Source organism: Lathamus discolor, chromosome 4 (assembly GCF_037157495.1).
Source record: "Lathamus discolor isolate bLatDis1 chromosome 4, bLatDis1.hap1, whole genome shotgun sequence".
Lineage (NCBI taxonomy): Eukaryota > Metazoa > Chordata > Aves > Psittaciformes > Psittacidae > Lathamus > Lathamus discolor.
This window is the reverse complement of record NC_088887.1, coordinates 123,481,571-123,499,948: the sequence shown is the minus strand read 5'-3', so window position 1 is coordinate 123,499,948 and position 18,378 is coordinate 123,481,571. Positions and strand designations below refer to the sequence as shown.

Sequence of the window (18,378 nt, the reverse complement as noted above, 5' to 3'; positions counted from 1 at the left end):
AGTTTCACCCCCCCTGCCACAATGAAAGTTATATTGTCTTCCTAAAAGCATCTCAGTCTCTCAAGGGGTCTGCTAGGAGACCTCCAGAGACAGTGGTGTTCTACTGCAGCCCAAGTACTCATCCTGAACCCTGAAAGACCTAACACTTTGCTTATTTCTTTTTCTAAAACAATTAGACGTGGTTTTAAATGATTATAAAATGCTTGTGGAGCTGCAGCTCCCTGGTGGGATGATAGAACTGTATATTCCCATCACTACTTTCCTGCATCGTGCAGAACTATTGTTTCAGGCTTTTACAATCCAAGACGGTATTTCTTTACCTACATACCGTGGTCAATTTTGCAGGCAGTTAGTTATGTGTATGGCCACACTTATACAGAGCCCAGTTTTCAGTTAAACCCTTTTAAAAGTGTCATAACTCTCTGCACCTTATTCCCCTGTTGTAACAGGGAAGCACAGCAGTGGTGGCATAAGGAGTATACAGAGCACTGGTAGTCATTTATTCCCACTGCGAAGAGATGCCTGTCTTCGCCTACAGTGGTACAATGGAAGCATCACATCTTTGAAGTGTGTCAAGATCAGTCATCAGTCAAGATGCTCTAACCTTGGTCTCACCTAGACATTTTCCTGCTCAAAACATCACAGAATACTCCTTTTACAACAAAGTCTAAGAATCGGTAGGACTTTTTAGGGCCACTGTGAATACACTAGTCTCGATTCCATCTTGGTATTGAAAAGTTTAACCTGCGAGTGACTGTTAGAAAAAAAAAAGGTTCTAATTTTCACTCTGATCTTTTTTAATAATTTTGTTTTTAATTTAAATATTTTGTCACAAGCTTTGAGACAAACCAGATTTTTTCCCATGGAAATTTCTGCCTTCCTGACCCTCTCTGTTAAACAAAGACTGATGATTCCTGGTTAATCATCGCTAAACAGAGACCGATGATTCCCGGCTAACTATCCCTGCTCATGCTTCAACATGATGAAATCTTAAGCTTTTCTTTGTTCTTGGTTTGTGTATGCTTGTGTATTTGTGCATGTTTTTAAGGACTTTCACATTCATTCACATCTCCACTCATGAACAAGGAGGAGAAGACAAAACACAGACTTCAGAAGCTGAGAACCTCCCAGCAAAATAGCTGTCCATGCTCTCATATGCAACCTTACACTGCAGCAAAGCCATGCAGGTTTTCTGTGTGCTGACCCCATCCTTCAGTCTGGCTCCCTGTGCATCAATATCACAGCAATCAACATGCCATATATCACTACACAGATCCTGAAGAAAGACAGCTGCTCAATGTCAGTGTTCACCTCCTGAGTTAAAAAACACATTTGGGGAGTTATTATTATTTCATAAATATGGTTTATTAATCCGGCAGGCTGTAATGTTTGAATTGAAAATGAATCCTCCTGTCTCACACAACTATTGATGGAAAATGCCATCATCAAAGATCCTGCTGCATGGGCTGGTAAGTAAATTGTTTTCTTGTGCATAATAATTATTCTGCTAGAGAAGATGCTCAGCAATCTTCTGTATATACACATAATTTCACTTATTGTTACAACAGCCTGCTTGATGTACTTAAACTGAATCCTTATGAACTCCTACTGAAGCTGTGTACCAATGGTTTTAAATAGCAGCTACAGACAGACAGGTAGCAGTGTGAGCGTAACTGAGTATCATGAAGTATAAGAAGTCTCAGATAGTTAAACCCTTAATGCAGTATACCTGTTTACAGGAACACCAGCACATGTAAAATAGCTTAGTATTTCACAATACAGTGAAATAGAAATGAATGGCAAAGTCAGTAGGAATATTGATTTTTATACATGTTCCAAGCCTGATCTTTGAAAAGTAGTGAGCATATCACTAAAACATTTCTACTAAATCCTTGGAAACTGCTAGGAATGCCATCACTATTTAACAGAAAGGGAACATCAAATGTCCGAAGGTTAAATATTTGCTTATTTAGGGTTTGATTATTGTAGAGAAAAGGCAAATCAATAGTCAGATGATCGTGGAGTTTGTAGCATCCTGCATATATTTTGACAACTTATTAGAAACAGGGTATATATGATTCCAAACAGCATCCTCTCCATATACTTCAGGATTTTTTTTTGCATATACTTTTTGAAGTTCTTCTCATGCTTTTGCCCCTTGCACCTATTAATATAGAATCTGCAATTTATTTGTCTTTATCAGCAGAGAAACTCAAGGATTGAAAGGGAACAGTTCCACAGTATCCTAGTTAAGATACAGCTTGGGATTTGTTTGTGTCCTTCCAGACAGATGCCAATTAAAATAGCAGGGTGGGGGGGGAAGGTAACAATAGCAAAGGATTGATTGACAAGTGCTATCGAACAAGTCTCCCTTCAAATATTTTATGGAAAGGACACTGGATTTCATTAAAATCTGTTTTCAAAAGCCATTTCTACTGAAAAGAATGCATTCAGAGGAATTAACTGTTTCTGTCCTGCAGATCACGTACCATATTCAGAGTTCAGCTTCTCGTGGCAGGAGGCCTCTTTCCCTCTTGCCCTATCTGCAATAGGAAGATAAGAGGCAGGTGGAAAGGTCTTGCATCCTTTTTATATGCAAAGAGGAGAAGTATTTGTACAGGGCTGGGTGCATTTTTAAGGACCAGCTTAAAATACATAATTGCTTTATCTGCTGATACACTGAGGATTGTGTTATCGAGGCCACACAGGTGGGGAAAAAGAGCACTCAGAAGAATGCTTAAAAAAACCTATATTGCAAGCTGCACATTGAGCCTTCTCACTGTGGAAACTTCCTTAACTCCTTCTAAAGGCATGAAACTTCAAATTGCTCCTATCGGCTGAAAGCCACCAAAGAGCAATGGAAGGTGACATAGCAGAAGATTCAGGCTCCGAAAACCCTTTGTCATAAACACCCTTCACACCCAGTTTGTGGATGTTTTACTAATATATGGTGACTGGGACTCATGCAACAAGCAGGGATTTGGGGAGGAAGAAGAAAACTTTTCACACAGCTGTAGTAGTTGGAGCCACCAAAAAATGGCACAGATGTAGATACAGAGAGGACAAAACAATGTGCAGTTCTCTACAGAGCAGTGGTCAAGCGATGACCAGTCTGACTACCTAGATACAACTGAAGCAAAACCTAAAGAGAAAATACAATATAAGTATCCTACTGTTGTGAGGGTTGAAGAGGCTGAAATTGTTGCTCTGTTGTAACTCTGTTGTAGAGTTACCTGTGAGGACATGATAGATATTATGGATATTATAGGACTTCTACTCAAACCTCAGCCACGATACACACTCTCTTGACTTCCTACCTACGACCGTGCCTTCTTGTAATATAGAAACAAGGACACAAGCGTAAACATTTGTTTCTCCACTCATACTACAGGTAAGGAAATCAAGCAAGGAGATGAGAAAGTGGAGATGAGAAAGGTGGGGGCAGAGGGAAGGAAAATCCTGATGAGTAGGTCAATGGTGTCTGTATGGCCTATTTGTTGGCTGGCAGTCTGGCTTTGGGTTGAAGCAAATCACAGTGCACTCTGAGTAGGAAAATTCAAGAATGGGAGAAGCCACTTGGCTCATATCTTGACCACTCAGGCAGTCTGGATTTGGCTGTGGTGTCCATCATATTGCTGTTATGAGCAACCTGAGTGGAGGACCCAGAAGGATTAACCTTCTCCTTTGCAGGGATATTCTGAAGTGGCTGATAACAGTTCACTTTACTGCTAATGTACAGACACAGCACTGGTATTGGATATGAAGGGAACTCACAAGGATGGAAAAGCCTTCAGCCAGGAATCTCATCCTACTTCTTTGCATGGGGATATCTAGTGCAGAACAGGCAGTGCTAAATCCCCACTGTAAAAGTGATGACATGGAGAAAGGAAACTTCAGCTAATGTTTATCTGAAGCTAAATGTGAGTGTCAGCAAATTCAGCCAACCTCTCCTCACACTCTATCCAGGAGTTGTCAGAGAAGGTGGATTTGTCCTCTCTAAGAAGTAGATAGACAGAAAAACCCCCTTTCCCACTAAGACACCTGTAGCTACAGATGTACCTGTCGATAAAGACAAAGATGTGCTTTCCAGATTTGTCTTTGAACTTTCCTTTTTTGATGCCTTTTATTCCTAGAACCACAAAATAATTCAGGTTTGACCAGGAGTGCTCCAGATCTGTAGTCAAGCCCCTGTTTCAAAAGCAGGTCTACTTAAATTAGGTGTTTCAAGCTTGTCCTACTATTTGGATGGAGATTACCCCACCATCTGTTCAAACAACTGATCATCTTCATGTGGAAAAAGGTCAAACCCCCCTGTTTGATAGTTGTTATTTTTTAACCACTTTGCACCTATTAAACAATCTATTCTCTCATAGACTGGCAATGGTAGTGATTTTAAACCTGAAGTTACCACTTCAGCTAACTGTCTTGTTAATTCCATTATAAATATCTAATTTCTAAAGATGTTTTTGGTGTCTAGCAGTGCTCTATGCCTCACTTCACATAATGTAGTTATCCCAGCAGGTTTATATCTGACAAAAAGAATTACTATGCACATCTGCAAATATGCATTTTTTGCTTGTTCCACCTCTAAAAACAGAATTAGCTTTATTTGACAGTCTTGTGACGTTCTATCCTTTTCTCAAATCCTTCTGATATATCATCATGCAGCAATGCCAACCATGCATTATAGAAATGATCCACGTCTAATGAAAGGGGTAGTGTACTAATATATTTTGAACTAAAGAACAGGGTGCTGGAAATCAGTGTGTATAGTGGAGGCTGAAAGGGTCTGAGTACATCACCTATTCACATTGTGGGTCCATTTTCTGGGAAGAGTGATCATTTGACCTCTCCTTAACAAAAGGAACCGCGACACTTCCCACAGACAGTGCTTGTACTGGCTCATGGAAAATACTCCTACTTAGACATATTCTCCTCACAGAAATTCAGCTGTGTCAAGAGCTCCAACAGCTTGAGAAGCATTGCTAATAAACACGATCAATTATTGCTGCTGGTTCTTGTCTCCATCAACCCCCTACTTGGAGTAAGCAACAGATTTCACTTTCATAGGAGGTCTTTCAACCTCAGGGTCTTTGAGAACATGGCACCAGGAAAACAATAGCCTTGATTCAGTAGATGCCTTACAGGGATTCCATGTGTGTTTATTATGGAAGCTCAATGTGCCTAGTGTGCAACCAAAGATTATTTTTCTTCCAAAGGCCAAGCTTGCTTGGAATTCTGTTAATTAAATGCACTGTAGAAATGTCAGCCTTTACCCTTCTATATATATATAGCATCCTTTGTCCTTCACATAATGATTTTAAAGTGTTCTTCAGACATAATTTGATAGAATAATAAGATATTATTATTGAATCTTTGTGTCTCCTTACTGTCCCAGGAGCACTGACCTTGCTTCCCCAATGCATAGGTCTGTCTACCAGGCTAATCACACTGACATCTGAGTACCTCAGAGGAGATGCTTATATGGCAACGTTTCTGCATGAGCTCTACACTGGCCAGAGGTACTGATAAGCTCCATTTATTGTTCTTGTGCATTTCTGCAATGTTATAAACCTGTTTCAAATGTAAATCCCCACCCTGGTGACATGTGGGGAGATGCATGCATGGTTCAGGTAACTCAGCTGTCAGAGTTCCACATACAGGTAAGCAGTAGATGCGATTTACAATGAGAAAGCATCCACAGGGAGCCAAGATGAATGAATCCCCCATTCACTCTTTTCCTGCAGATATGTAGCACTGATTAATGTCTTTGAACTACTGAATCACTATGGGAATAACCCTTCATTTATGTCCTTCACTTTCCTTCGCTAGGACAAGGTATTAACACTGTATGTTTTAGCCATGGACAACCAGATGTTAACACACCTTCCCACCAGTATTATTTTGTTTTCCTTGACTGGTATGTTGTATAGACATACCTATAAATATCCATGCACACAGCAGGGTATATGCAATACATCTGGCAGGGAACGGTTACCCCCAGCACTATACCAATTCTTAATATAATCTTGGCTTGTTTCCATAGCTGTCAAAAAGTCTAGGTTAGCTTGATAGGTCTCTTAAAAAGCACAATTTGTGGCAATTGAGTTTTTATTGCTCTTTTTAAGAAAGTCCTGACACTTAGGAGGGTTTTCTCCTCCAGGAATGAGATATTTTAATAGCTGCTGAACAAATTATGATAAAATAGCTCTTATCTGGAGATATGAGATATTTAATGGCATCATCAACATCCTTTGCATATCTGCATATCTGAGAAAACGTCCAAATATTCCATTTTACCACTCAGAAGCTTTTAATTTCTTTTCTTTTCTAAAAGGGAATATGAGTGCTCAAGTATCGCCTCACCACACTTTTCATTTGTCCTGAAAAAACCTTGTTTTTCTCCCCTAACACAGCAGAGATGCCTAGGCTATGGTTTCTTTTATTGAAATCTCTCAGTGAATCCCCAAAACAAAAGGAAGCTTGATATAATGACATTATTGTTACACCACTCTCTACCAAATCAGTCATCTACAGGCAGAAATCTAAACATTCCTTAAATACATTTATTTTAATAAAGACATATCAAGAACAATCTGCCTGTCACTGTTACAATGTGTATTTTCAACAACTTGCCCAAAGCTGAAAGGATTCAGCCTAGTCTCATTACTATATAAACGCAATAACCTGAAATATGTAGTTATAGCCTGGACCAAGGGAGGATTACAAGCATAGGCTTATTGTTTAAAACCAAGTGAGAATCACTACATCAGTGAAACATAAAGTTATGCTTGGAACCCTATCTGAGTAAAGACATTATCCTGCTCTGGATTTCAAAACCAGAAATGCCGTAGGACTTTTAGCTTTATCCTTACAAGTCAGGCCATTACTTTACAGCTCTTCCTGATTTGGTTTTATATTTTGAAGTACGGAGTTCCTGACTTGAAGCTGTAGAAATAAATTTAATTGTATTTCTAAATCTTTATCTATAGCTACTTAAAGTCTGGGTATATGTGACACTTTAAGAATATTTCAGATTTCCATTAATTTTCTTTTTTTCCCTTTGAAATACTTTGGGATGTGCACTCATTTGTAAAATTGAGGTAGAGGATTCTGTGGCTGACAAGTTCTATTTATTATTTGTTAAGCACAAGTGTCTCACAGGGCATACTACAGTTCTAACAGGCACCTTGTGCAGCATCATTAGATGAGTCAGAAGAAGTAGATCCACATGATGTTGTAAAATCAGGGGTGGTTAAGCTCATTCAGCAAAAGTGTTGGTGTAAGTCAAGATAAAGTTGTCAGTTTGAAAGTCAACATACAGTTTATATTTGTTGGGGAAAAAATATGTTATCTTTGTATTGGGAGTGTGGAAGAGTTAAAAAGTGAGTATTGGTAAGGCATTTGGTGAGCTGGAGTTGCTGGTGAAACAGAGAATGGAGGCTGTGTAGTAAATAGTACATTATGCTAAGTGGTATACAAGCTGCCATGAAATTATATTTAGGTTATTTCTTATATTTCAAATGAACTTCCAGAACAGCACATTAACATTGACAATGTCATTTGTTCAGGCTTCGGGAACTTGGGATCATTTCTCGTCTTGATTCAATCACTTTGGTTAAATCTCTTGTTAACAATGCAGAAAAGAACGGATTTTCCAAGTGATCACTATTTATTAGACAATAAATTTAAAATGACACTGCAAATATAATTTCATGGTTTGCGCTCTTTCCATTTCTTTAAAGAAAAAACAAGGATGGAATCAAGAGACAAATAATGATGCTTTAAAATATCACGAGGAATAGCTTGATTTATCAGCTCCACTTAAGTATAAACACACATTGAAAGAAAATGACAATGTATAAATCCCAAACCCATGATAAAGTTTTATTTCTTTAATTTTTGCAAATACATGAAAAAAAATGATAGTGTACTTACATATTTCAGATCCTCATCTGTCTAAGAATAGAAAGCACTCAAGTCATGTGTCAATAACTCGGGTGGTCTCTTCTCAATCCCCTTTTTGTGTTCACCATCCACAAAAATCAGTGCGCCACTGCAATGGTCCAGCCATTCTCACTACAGAAAAGGAGCCAGGTTTTGTGTGTCAGAAAAGACTGGCATGGATTTGTAGAGGTTGTTAGCATGGCAGCTGTCAGGATTGTCCATGTAGGATCCTTCATAAGTTCAAAGACCCACATTCCCCCTGTCTGGGAGCACTTAAGTACCTACATCAGAAACATGTACTCCCCAGGCTACCATTTCATCAGACAGCAGCTGGTATCTGTCTTCATGTCCGTATTGATAGGGAGAAATGTCTATCTACCTTCATATCTACAGGACAGCCATGCCCAAGCTGCTTTCCTGTGCTTTGATCTCCCCAGGAACCTGGGCAACCAGAACAGAGTTAGGGCACGTTCCAGGCTAGCTCCTACCCAAGATATACAGGGCATGCCACCATCCATGGGTGGCTTTACAGTTTAGATATGGTCTCAAAGGCTAAATAAGGAGTAACTATACACCAGATATGAGTAGAATTAAATTGGAACTAAATTACTATGCACACATACTTAAATATGAGAAAGTATGTTTTTTCATGGGACAAACCTTTAACAACAGTTGTTTTCTTCCTTTATGCATAATGCTGGCTATAAAGCATATTTACTTATTTTAAGATACCATTAAAATATTGAAGTTTTTCTAGACTTATATTGGTCTTCTTTAAGAAATTAGAGGAGAGAAACTCCTGTGTCAGACACCTGGATAAATCCAATTGTTTCAACATGCATAAAAAATGACTCTCAGTCCCCCATGGTCCATATTGTGCAGACACACTTTACATTTAATTTGGTAATATCCTGAGCATTTGGGGGGGATATTTAATGGGGACTTGACGCCAATTTTCAATTTTGTAGGCACTTAAATCTCTATATAAGTTTACTGGGAGGTATATTTGGTAATGTCACACCGTTTAATGGCAACACTTGCAGGTGTAATGTGTGGTGCAGCAATGAAAACGAGCCAGTATATGATCTTGCTAAAGGCCAACAGCTTCTGATAGATCACAATTAACATGGCCCTCAGTGTTATCCAAAAATACCCTTGAAAAACAGGGACTGCAGATGTGAGACACGGCACAGCAAAGCTCTACACACAAAACCGCCCAGTGCCAGTGGAGATGCCCTAGTTATTCTGATTGCCATCCAGAAAGACATGGGCTTCCTCCACATCCTGCATCATCTTTGCCAGTCTCTTAAATAAGTTTGGGCATCAAGAATGGCCTTGGGCATCTCAAATTAAGTTTATTACAAAATTAATCACACACTAAATCACAAGTTATGCAGTGATAAGAGGGCTCTTGAGATCCTCCCACCTTAGTATTGTAACTCCCCATCTATAACGCCAGCACACCACTCCTTTCCACAAGTACCGCTTCAGGGAATGGGTGTCATACCAAAATGCCAACACTTTCATGTTATATGCTGCTTATGCACATGCATGCATCCTGTATAAGGGCTTGGCTGTTTTTCTGGTTTTCTTTTTTTTTTTTTTTTTAATTAATATTCTTGCTTTTTTTGTAAAAAATAAAGCAATTCCAAAAAGCTATTATGTTTTGATTGTTAGGAGCTGACATAAATGGATTCCAGTAGAGATAATGCTGTAAATGTTGATCATGTTACAAGTTGGCCCACCTACTGTCGCTTCAGGAAGCAGAGGTTTAAATATAAATCTCCTATTTTTAACAGAGTTAATATTAGAACTGAAGGAGGAGATGTTCAACTGGGGTAAATAGTAGCTTCGCTGATCTAAGTGGCACTATGCTGATTTACAGCAGCAACAGCACTGTCAGGAGCAGTGTATCTTCTCCACCAACAGCTCCGTTAACGTATTTATAATATGAATTCTATAAGAAAAATCATAACAAAAAGAAAAGATGAGATTATTCAAAGGTATCTGCTGAGCCCTGACAAATTTCTGTGTGTAAATGAACGGAAATATGTGTCTTAGTATGTGTCTTAGCCCACTAGATTGCTTCAAATCCCTGCGCTAAAATCTGCATGTTAAACCACCATTTTGCTTACAATGAGCAGTATATTCCAGATATAATTAAAATAAAGAAAATTGGCTCTGGATACCTCTTGATGATAAAAAAATAATATTAAAACAAACAAAAAATAAAAGAACAACAAACCAACAAATGAAACCCCAAGGTATTAAACTGAAGTATTTTCTATTTACTCCAAGCATTAATTTATGTTTTCTTTTTGAAGCTGCATTTCCTGGAGTACTGTAAGTAAGATTATTATAAGAAATAAGACCAGAACTGTCAGATTTTGTTACCAGATTGGAAATAGGAAAAAAATCTGTATTTGGAAGAACAATAAAAAGAACAAAAAACTCCGTGATGTTTAAAACTCACAGTTGTAAGTATCTTAATTTACCTTGAGTTATTAAATATTCTAGAGTTAGGTATTAATTTGGTGCGTCTACTCCACAGCGCTTGGGCTTTGTAATATTGTCTAAACAAAATTACAAAAATCTAATCAGTTTAACCCAAAAGGAACTTTGCTTCTTCTCAAAAACTCCAACTAAAGGAGCCGAAGTTGTGTTTTCTTTTCAAATGACTTTCTCTGTCTTTAGCTTAGGTGTTTAAAGGCGCCGTAATGAAGCACAGCACAGAGGGCTGAGACTATGGGCTTTAGGGAGATTAAGGGCTGCAGAGCTGCTCACTTTTTCTTACGTTAATCTGCCCAAGAAAGCAATTCCCTCTATAGCCCCCATGCCCAATCCCCATAAGTGGAGACATATGGCAGTTCTGTGATACAGAGAACACACTGTGGTACTTGTATTGATACTGGGACTGCTTCATAGCCAGTGTAAGTCTTCTTTGCTCAGCTATGAATTGATCCCATTGACTCTTGGCAAAGGGAGACTAGCCATAAAGGTTAATATTGCCCTTGAAGTATTCCAGTCAGATTCCTGCTCAGAATTGCCCTCCACTGACTCCAGGGAGATTTGGTGATTAAATTTAAGTGATTAAATTTAAGCCGGAGCCTCTGCCGATTTGGTGGGATTGATTTGCAATTGAATTCTTCGGTCTTTGTGAAAAGCTGGTCCAGAACTCTCAGAAACCTATCAGAAGTAGCAACAAAAGTGGTGCAAGAGGTGCATGGCCACCACTGCCTTCTCATTTGGTACAATGTCAAGACGAGCAGTCTCTCCCTGTCTCCTACTTCTGCCTGTCCGTTATCTGAGACTGGTAACCATTAAAACATTTCAAAGCCCAGATTCCAACTTTTCTACACTGAATTAACATGAAATTGTTGGTTAACATGGATTACCCTGATTGGGAGAGCTGCTATGTGCCTTGGAAAGACCTTGCAAAAGGGGTTTTCAGCTCAGATTCTTGGCTAAAGGATGAAAGGCATTGGCTATGTGGCACAACATTGCACGCACACAAGCACACAGCACTCGTTTCACATTTTCTCCTTCCCTCCTCAGATTTCTCTCCTCCAGCCACCAGCTTCTCAGCTAACCTTGAAACTGCAGGGAATTTCATTCTGTGGCTTGCGTTTCCTCCAAAGCAGAACTGTAGGACCTCAGTTCCTCCCTAGAAATTATGTCTCCTGGAGTCATTATTCCCTCTCGGCCTCAGACCACTTCCTGCAATTTCAGAACCACTGCAAACATCAGTTTCAAATGAGCTATTAACCCATGAACGTTAAACCAGCCTGGATCCACAAGTGTTCCTTAGGCACGCATTCCTTTCCTCCTCTCCCTGAACTTTGGTTGAAATAGGACTGAAGAGGTTCTTCCTCAGACAGGTTTTAGCCCATTTTAGAGTTGATCGTCTTATTGTTCTTTGTTTTCTTTCACCTCCAGCTTTCTGCTGTAAACTACTATTTAGCAAAGCAGCCTTCCTGAAGAATCCTGGTGACCTGTAAAAGCTAAAATGTTAGCTATTGAAACCCTTGGGTATATCCACAAATGACTGTGTAAGGCTGGAGGCACAATGCCAGATGAAGAGAAGACAGACCCATTTATCATCAGTAGGAACAGGCACATTAATTGGCTACGATACAAGTCCCGTCCTCCAGGATTAACAAAAATCTTCCTGATCCTGAATATACCACCAGAACATCCTTTATTAAATAAGATGAATAGTACTGAGGCCAAGGGTTGCCCTGCTTCAGCTGAGAAAGCTCAATTATTTATGGATACTTCACTCGCTACGACACCAACAGGTTACCAAGCTTTGTAAAGAGAGCTTTTCAGTCTATCAAATAAAGGTTATTATCCTACACATATGCATCTTCTGTATCTTCAACAGCAGACAATTGGAATCATTTGAGTTTTATAAAGCTTCTGGACTGGGGGATGGTGGTCGAACTTTGAACAGGCTACACAGAGACGCTGTGGAGTCTCCATCCTTGGCAATACTCAAAACCCAATTGGAGACAGCCCTGAGGTGTTGTAGCTGATCCTGCTTTGAGCAGTGTGGGTTGGACTAACCCAGTCCACCGACCTGGTGGATCACCGACCACCGATCACCTAGATCACCAATCCTGAAGGTCCCTTCCAGCCTCTGTGATATTCTGTGGTTATGAATCCTGAAGACAAAGCCACACAACCATATTCCCAGGTTTCTGTCCCTGCACTGCACTCACACAAAAGCCAAAATACTCATAACTGGCCACTGTTGCCATCTGCCTTTACCATGGAAAGAGGAATCTCATCTTGAGAGACTGATGCCAATTTTCTTGTGTAGAACCCAACTGGGCATGTGAAAAAGGAGCCAGTGGCCTTTGCTTGGTATTGTACTTGCAGAAATCCCTGCAATTAAGTGAACTTGTCTGCAAAATGGGAACTACAAGACCCTATCAGGCACAGCTGCCATGCAAATATTGAGTATTATTCCAGGCACATTGGAGTAATGGTTTCGTGTGTCTTTTCTTTCACCTTGGTAAGTCCAGGTGCAGTGATATAATCCAATAGCTGTGCGTAATGATGGAGAAAGTAAAACACTGGTAATTTTAGGGGAGAATCAATCACAGATTGCAAGCAGTGGAAATTAAATGCTTCGTTCAAGTGTGGTTTCCACCTACTTCTACTTCTGTTGGCAATGAAAGACCTATTTCATTGGAGGAGCTCAAAAGTAATACTTTAATATTTCTTGAAAGGAACAGCTAGGTCAGGTCCATTTTGACAGCACCAATGAAGTTTTGTGCTTACACACAATTTCTGCCTGGTGGCCATGTGGTTCTACCATGGCTGCAGTAAATACATATAAATGTTGATGTTATCGACCCCCCCTCCTTGCTGAGTATGTCCATGACATTATGTGTTGATCCTATCACAAATTGGTTGATGAGAAACTTAACATGAGCCGGCAGTGTGTGCTCACAGCCCAGAAAGCCAACTGTATCCTGGGCTGCATCAAAAGGAGCGTGACCAGCAGGTCGAAGGAGGTGATCCTGCCCCTCTACTCTGCTCTTATGAGACCTCACCTGGAGCATTGTGTGCAGTTCTGGTGTCCTCAACATAAAATGGATGTGGAACTGTTGGAACAAGTCCAGAGGAGGCCACGAGGATGATCAGGGGCTGGAGCACCTCCCGTATGAAGACAGGCTGAGGAAGTTGGGGCTGTTCAGCCTGGAGAAGAGAAGGCTGCGTGGAGACCTCAGAGCAGCCTTCCAGTTTTGAAGGAGGCTACAATGATGCTGGAGAGGGGCTTTTCATTAGGGACTGTAGTGATAGGGTTAGGGTAATGGGTTCAAACTTAAACAGGGGAAGTTTAGGTTAGATTTAAGGAAGAAGTTCTTTACCGTAAGGGTGGTGAGGAACTGGCACAGGGTGCCCAGAGAAGCTGTGGCTGCCCCATCCCTGGTTCAAGGCCAGGTTGGACGGAGCCTTGGGTGACATGGTTTAGTGTGAGGTGTCCCTGCTTATGGCAGGGGGGTTGGAACTGGATGAGCTTTAAGGCCCTTTCCAGCCCTAATTATCCTATAATTCTATGATTCTATAAATGACATTTCCCCCCTCCCTTTATCACCTGATCTTCTGATATAAGCAAGAGAATTACTGTTTCTTCTCTCTCCCCAGGGGGCTTGAGGATTTTTTCCCCCAGAATGTTAGAAAATTTCCTCCATGGTTGGAATGAAGCATTTTGTTTGCACACAACACACACTCCTGGGGAATTTTCAGTGCTGCCACTATGCCAGGCTGGCACGCATGCTTTATACCTGCCCAGCCAAAGGAACTGGCAGACGGTTGGTGACAAAAGGAGCATCCCGTGGAGCTGCAGGAGAACCATCTCAACAGATCCAAGATTTCAGAGCCTGAAAGACACTGTGCAACAGCCCAACCGTAGCAGTGTTCAGCATTCAGCCAGAAGCGAGGCAGGTGCTTAAAACCTTTGCCAGGATTCAGTGAGCTCAAAAGGGCTTAGTCTCCAAGCCAGAAATAAATCCAGAAAATGGGTGTGAATGCTCTTACGAAGAGATCTAAGGGCAACTGCCTTGTGTAGGACAATATCTATAACCTTGCCTCTGTGACTTTCTGATCTCAAGAGCACAGACCAAAACTGTCCCTTTCAGGACTCAAAGTAGGACAGCCTGTGAGAACAAGGCAGGGCAATGAGGATGCACATCAAACGGAGTACTAGCTCAAAGAGAAAGAGATGTGCTACCCAGCAGGTCTCCTTTGAGCATGGCTCTCCAGGACCACAGCATTTGCCACCCCACAGCATTTGGTGCCAGGGGTCATCTTATAAGGGGCATGCAGCCATTTATTTTTCAGTGTTGCATAAACACATGAGATATAACCCTAGCTGATGAGGTTATGGAAAAGGGAGTCAAGACTGTTGAGCTCAGTATGTTCGACTTGTCAGACATGGATCAGTCCTTCTCCCTGCTTGACAGCTCCGTATTTCATGTCATCCTACCTCTAGTAGGCAAGTGACATATTTGGAGTTCTGTCTCCCATCTGAATTTGCTAAAGAAAAATGCCATTTTCTGCATCTTTCCTTCTGCAAGTTGGTGGAAGACAGAGGAAGAAGGATACAGGTTTTAAACAACACTGTTCATTTATCTTCTTAAATCCTTTTCTCTGTGAACTTTCCCAGTGCCTGCCTCTGCTCCTGCTCAAAATATCCCATCCTGCAACTGCACAATATTGACATGATTCACAGTTCTTGCAAAGCAACGCTGAGCCTGTCCAGAATACGTTCAGCCTCCTCCTTTCTACAAAAGAAATGAACTGTAGCAAAGATCACTGCAGCTAATCTGTCTTTGGACTCAGGAAGATTCTTCTGTGCCTCTGCATTTCAGAAGATGACCTTTATCAGATGTAAAGCCTACAAATACATTTCGGCTGTGTAGGGCAGGCTACGGATATAGGGTTTGATGTATAAATGTAACAGCTCTTCTCCTATCATACATCAGCCAGTACTGCACAAATGCAATGTCACAGAAAGAAAAGCATAAAGTAGAGGGAACAAACATAAAAAACTAGTTTATAACTTGCCAATGGAGAAGAGGAGCCCAAGTAAAACAATTTATACTGAAGGTCCAATGGAGTACCATGGAGTTTCTCTCCATAGAGGACACAAGGGAAGCCAGGAACAATATTATCTCTCTAAACGCAAACATTGTTTGAGAGAGATGGTGCTCCTGTGATCAGGCCAGCAAGAACAAGAGAGCTCTTTGCTGAATATGCAACCGGCCTTGCTGGTATAGGAACCATTGTACACACAGAGGTGCCCCAGGGCATGATCCGTAGAACCTGAGACCTGCTTCAGCTTTGCCATAAATAAGACTAAGTTCATTCATCAAACCTGAGATTTCAAGGCTCAAAGTTCAAAAAGCTACCAGAGCTGAAGCCATTCCCCTCCTTCCCCCTTTTCTGGTCCCTTCCAAAACCAACCCCACTATATGTTTTTTTTCTTCCCGATTGACTGAAATCACCTGGGTGTTCAATTATCTTTCTGGGATGGAAACCATATGCTCCATCCCTGGCAGTGTTCAAGGCCAGGTTGGACGAAGCTTTGGGTGAGATGGTTTAGTGTGAGGTGTCCCTGCCCATGGCAGGGGGTTGGAACTGGATGATCTTGAGGTCCTTTCCAACCCAAACTATTCTATGATTCTATGATTTCATGTTCTTGCATAAGGTTAAGCTGCATATGATGAAGCCGACCAATTAAATTTTGCGGGAAAAGAAGGGAGGATGAAGACTGGCCAGGAGTTCACATTCTCCTTTACTGACAACCTAATCTAAGGATCAGACCATACCAAAATTCACTTGCCTACAAAGAAACACAGGCGTGAAAGTGCTGCCTGTGTATAAAATGAAGCCGGGGAACATTAAAGCAGGGAATATTCATGTAAACAAGATGGGGACATACACTGCCTAAGACTGGTAAGATTTTAGTGGGAGGCATCCCTGCCCATGGCAGGGGTTGGAACTAGATGATCTCCAGGTCCTTTCCAACCCAAACTATTCTATGATTCTATGATTTGGGTTATTGAAAGGTTTAAAACCCCAAAGTTTTCTGTGTGTTTTTTGTTGTTGTTGTTGATGCAGCCTGCAGACTGGTTTGAACACAGCAGATAGCCTGCTGACGTGTATTCACAGAATCCAGCTTCCTGTGTGGGTCTATGCTTGTCACTTCACTTTAGTCCAGGAACAGTCCCCTAAAATGCTAGTCTGAATTTCCAATCTAGCTGGCATGTGAGGTTGGTTCTTATCATTGCGGATGGTTTTGCTTCCAGCTAGAATATAGATTTTCTTGTGGTGGTCTGGCAGGGATAAAAGAGAAGAAGGGAAAACAGATGTGGAAGCTCTGAATCGAGTCTCACACTGGTAAAATTCCATGCACACAAAAACTGCAAGTGGAAATTAGATCTACAACCACACGCAAGCGACTCAAGTGCGACTCAGGCTAAGGCCTGTTTACAAATATACTCTTGACAACCCCTAAGCCAATAACTTTGTTGCCCGTTATCACTTAATTTCCTTGTCAAAGAGCAACTTTCTCTGCCAGTGAAAAAGAATAACTCTGAGAACCACTCCATCCACAGCTCTGAAGGGTTTAGGTTGAATCTAGGGTAGCATTTCGGTGCACTTACACTTCCTCAGCATCTAGCATTTGGAAAGTGTGTTACTGAAAAGAAATAGGCATAAACACACACAGATGTCTACTGTTCTGGCTTCAAATAACCCTTGTGGAGAAAGAGGGGTGTATATATATACGGGTGTGCACGTGTGTGGGCATGCATGGGAAAGCAAAGTGAGCTTTAGTTTTAATCTGAAGCCCACCTAAACAAAGATCCTAATGTTATCCCCTGGAATGAGGTAAGAAATATGATCATTTAGTTCCAAGACCTGCCTTAAACTACAGTTTTTGTAGCCCTGAATGAGCAGCAGCCAAAGTAAGAGAGATCAGATGAACTGCATTTAGAAGTGGTGCAGTGAACTGGTACAAGGGGAAAGTGCTTTTAGTGATCAATATGAAAACAGGGGGCTTTCATCTAACCACAGTGAGGATGGCAAAGAGGAATTTGGGCAATATAATATGGGATAAAAGGGTAGATAGGCTCTTATTTCAATCTAAAGACTTAATGATGCTTATTAAAAGGTTGTTACTTGGTTTCATGGAAGAATTATGGCCCTCTACTTCTCTCCTTAGAATGAATGACCTGACAGTGAAAGGCAAGGGTTTTTTAAGTCCTTGGTCCTTGTTAAAGAGGTGTTCTTCTCATTTCTCTGTACCTTTGCCAAGAGATCAGCTCATGCAAGCAAGCACTTCACACGGATGGTTTCTATTTGAAGACCACTGCCTCTTGCCATGCACAATGCTATTCATCAGGCAGCACATTCATACAACAGCACTTGGGTAATAAGTTATGATTTGATTCACATAACAGTTGTTAATATTTGGGTCAACTTTACCAATAAGTGAGAGCTCTGAAATAACAAAACTGGCCTTATGCTTGGGAAAATGCTTTGGGCCAAAGTCAAGTCTGGAGGAGACACATTGAAGTCAATGAGCCCCCAGCAGGTGAGCTGGGCTGCATGTTTCTGCTGGGCAAATCTTTTCACCACAGCAGCACTTCATTATAGCTGTCATTTTCTTTATGAATTATTGCCTTCTTGTCAGATTTACCTCCCCTTCCATTTGAAAACAGTCATCTGGAGAATAGGCCAGCAACAAAACAAAACCTCCTGTAGGTTAATGTAGCAGTGACAACAGAAAAGCTGGCCTACCACTTAAACCAGGGGGCTGAACCACATGGTACTTGCTCAGCTACAAGGATCCAATCTGTCTGTATCTGAATATAACAGGCAGCACTGCTTTTCTGGCACTGGATATCAACAAAG

At 40.9% G+C, this 18,378-nt stretch overlaps 1 protein-coding gene across 5 annotated transcripts in view; it reads right to left on the bottom strand.

The window, feature by feature from the left end:
- TENM4 (teneurin transmembrane protein 4) overlaps nucleotides 1-18,378 on the bottom strand; it is a 772,055-nt gene that overhangs the window by 523,518 nt on the left and 230,159 nt on the right. For 4 of the 5 annotated variants that reach the window (XM_065678851.1, XM_065678850.1, XM_065678853.1 and 1 more), the window contains one exon: nucleotides 7,939-8,079. The exons of the other annotated variant lie outside the window; for it this stretch is intronic. The gene's annotated coding sequence lies outside the window, so the exon portion shown is untranslated. The remainder of the gene's footprint in view (nucleotides 1-7,938; nucleotides 8,080-18,378) is intronic. 5 annotated transcript variants of the gene reach the window in all.